The sequence below is a fragment of the Crotalus tigris genome, unplaced genomic scaffold (genome assembly GCF_016545835.1).
Source record: "Crotalus tigris isolate CLP2741 ecotype Arizona unplaced genomic scaffold, ASM1654583v1 scf7180000018058.1502924, whole genome shotgun sequence".
Classification (NCBI taxonomy): domain Eukaryota; kingdom Metazoa; phylum Chordata; class Lepidosauria; order Squamata; family Viperidae; genus Crotalus; species Crotalus tigris.
This window is the reverse complement of record NW_024096801.1, coordinates 106,674-110,158: the sequence shown is the minus strand read 5'-3', so window position 1 is coordinate 110,158 and position 3,485 is coordinate 106,674.

Here is a 3,485-nt window from a genome sequence, read left to right as displayed (position 1 = left end):
TGGACGAAGATCAGGAAAAAATCCTTTCCGTGTTGAAATCAATACACTAAACCATCCTTTCAGCTTGTGACAAAATAGAAAGCAACATAAAGGAACAAAATGACAGCTTAAATATACAAACCCAGATTTTGACTATAACCAAAGAACTAACAATGCAGAAAATAACAGGAAAATTGACAGAGGACCCAACTGACCAACAGACCCAGCCAATGGAAAAATCAGAAAAGGGAGTGAATACTGAAACTGGAAAAGACTTTTTACAAAAATCAGAAGAAATTTGAGAAAAAGGAAGAAGAACAGATTGAATGGAAGATAAACCTATCAGGACAATTATGGGAAATTGGAGTAATAGGGAGGTGATCTAATGAATGCAAATGGGCTAGTTCTTCCAAAAAAAAAAAAAAAAAACCTGCACTCAACTGGTCTTTCTTATTCCAAATAATATATATAATAATAGAGGGAGCACTATTTGATGATTCAAAGGCACTGACATGGAAGGTTAGTGGCAAAGGAAGAAAGCCAGAATAAGGCTGAAGAAAATAATGGCTTTGATATTATATTACTAACTAGAGGATTGAATATGGTGGAAAATACATAATTTAAAAAAAATTAAGTAACATTATAACTGAATAGGTAATATGTGTAACAAGACTATTAGACTTTGATATGAAAAAGGAAAAAGGGAGAAGTTGAGATAAGGGAAACTTTGGTCACCTAACATAAAATCTTTGGAAATCATAAATAACAGTGTTTTCCCCCCTTTTCTGAATATGGATGGGAAATTAAAGTTTATGTATAGGATAAAAAGTATTGATAAATGTAACAAGAATTTTTTTTACTTAGTTGAAAATAAGAATTCTATTTGCCCAATATGAGATAACAGATATTACTAGAAAAAGAGAGGAGTATTTGAGCTTCCAAAAATTAGACCTAAACTAAAAAAATTGTTATTACTGATTTATTTGTTAACCCAGTCAATACATATAATGGTTTTGACTTATTAGAGGGGATACTGTATTATTAATTAGATGGTTTAATATGGTGGAAAATAGATAACTTTTAGAAAACAGATCAAGACTATATTCAAATAGATAAGATGTATATTTAGAATATTAGACTTTGTTTTGAAAAAGGGAAAAGGAAGAAGTTGAGATAAGAGAAACTTTGGTCACCTAAATATAAAATACTTGGAAATCATAAATAACAAATGTTAATTTGAATATTGATGGGAAATTAAAGCTTGGAGGAAAAAAAAGCAATAACAGGGCATTGATTGTATATAAGGATCGAATGCAAACACAAGTCAAGATATGTATAAGCTAAAAATTATTGATAAATGTAACAAAGATGTTTTTATTTAGTTGGTAATAATAAGAACTATATTAGCCTAACACAAGATAGTAGATATTAAGAGAAAAAGAGAGGAAATATCTGATGTTATAATTTGAGATTTATACTAAAGACTTATGTATGCTATTGAACTATTGATTAACCCAGTCATCACGTTGCTTTTTAAATACTTAATTGTAAAATGAGAAAATTAATAAAATATTATTTAAAAAAAACCGTTGACCCATCCATCCCCAATGGCAGCAACCACACAATCAGATCAACCACTTGACTGCTCCATCTCAATCCAGGGCCCCCAGACCTACAGGCAAAACCACGTATTGGGGGCCTTTTGGAAAAGCAATAAGGTGGGGGCAAATCATACCTCTGGAGTACTGATGATCCATTGAGGAGTCACTAGCAAGTAGGCCTTTTATTCGGGCTCTACCAGGTATACATATCTAATAGATGGGACCTGCAACATACCTGGCCTTGCCATCCTGGTGGGCCAGGTGGATATAATGGGGGAGACTGTCCTTCAAATAACATTCTTTCAATACACATTTATTGTTGCTTTGCTATGAATTCCCCAAAAGATGAATTAAATAGATTACACAATGAAATGCAATCTAGGCATGTTTCTCAGTATTCAAGGTTGGTTTGAGGATTCAGTACCCTTATCTGGCAAGAACCAAATGCTTGACATCAACGAGCTAAAATCCAGGAGACAATGTGTTTTCTGTTGGGGTTAGAATGTTTTCTACCTTTTTCCACTGTCTCCATATAGAGTAGATTATTGCCTCTCATGACAGTTATTTTTGACCTACTGCTTGTTCTTCAAAGCATTCTCAGGCACTTCCACATCAATCTCCAGCATTACCCCCAAGCTTTAGAGCAGCTTATACCACATCCAAATAGGAAGAACTGTTTCTGAGTGCAAGATTTATTAATGTAAAGTCCCCTAACATTCCTAGTAATATTACAGACACCTCCATGTAATTTTCTTAACAATAATACAGAAGTGATTTATCAGACATGTTTTTCCAAGATATTTATTTCAGTCTCCCTATCAAGTACACAACCTTGAGATCTCCTAATGATGCCTGTTCAAGTCCCTACAATGTCTGGATCTGCTTCACCTATTGAGGTCAGTCAGTGTCAGTTGAGGTCTGCCACCTAACTGTACATACAGCTTATCATTTCTTAGTGAGAAATGTGGATAAAGTAATTTACAAACAAAATTGATTGCTCTTTTCCCCATGAACACTAAAAAAAGTTACTCCTAGATTTTTTTTAAAGTTAGAAATTATCCCCTGAAATATTTTTAATAATTTAAGCAACCTATATCTTGGAGTTCTATGTGAATTGGTAATCCCATTTTACTAACACACATTTAGCATAAAAGAAGGATTAAGTTTATCAAGATGTCCTACAAAGCTAGAAATCAAAGTAACAGCATTTGTTGCATCAACATTTCCTTCCTATTACCTGGAAGGTAATACAAACAACTGGAGACATACTCTACTGCAGAGGTGTCAAACTCGCAAAGTCACATGGTATGTCATGATATATTGAGACTTTTTTGCCATTGCCAGCAATGGAGTGGGTGTGGTTTTGCTATGATATATCCGGCCCATGGGCCAGCAGTATGACACCCCTGCTCTACTGAAAGACCCTGCTGTATTCTACTTTTAAGGTTCTTTTTGTTAAAGAAGACTTTTATTGTATCTCCCTATCTATTTGATTCTCAGCTAATCCTTTAGTTCAGGTTTTCTCAGACTGTTCCACAAGAAGTTGATGAAGTTTTATGTAGAGTAGCAGCCCACAACCTTTTGGGCACCAGGGACTGCTTCTGGGGAGAAAGGTTTTTCCATGGACTGGAGGCTGTTTTGTGTGCTGCCTGCATGCTGTGGATGGGGCTTCACTTGGTTACGCGGACCAGTTTCTGGTGTGCTGCAGACCAGTGCTGGTCCACGGGCCAGGGGGTTGGGGATCCCTGATGTAGAGGGTAAGAAAGATGATCTTGATGAAACTGTGCAAGAAGCATTACTTTGGCAAAGGAGGCTGAAATGAGATAACACTTGGAAGTTGTTCTGACAGGCACCTCCCTGATTCAATGAACTATAAGAGGACAGATAAGCACAATTCAACTTGCA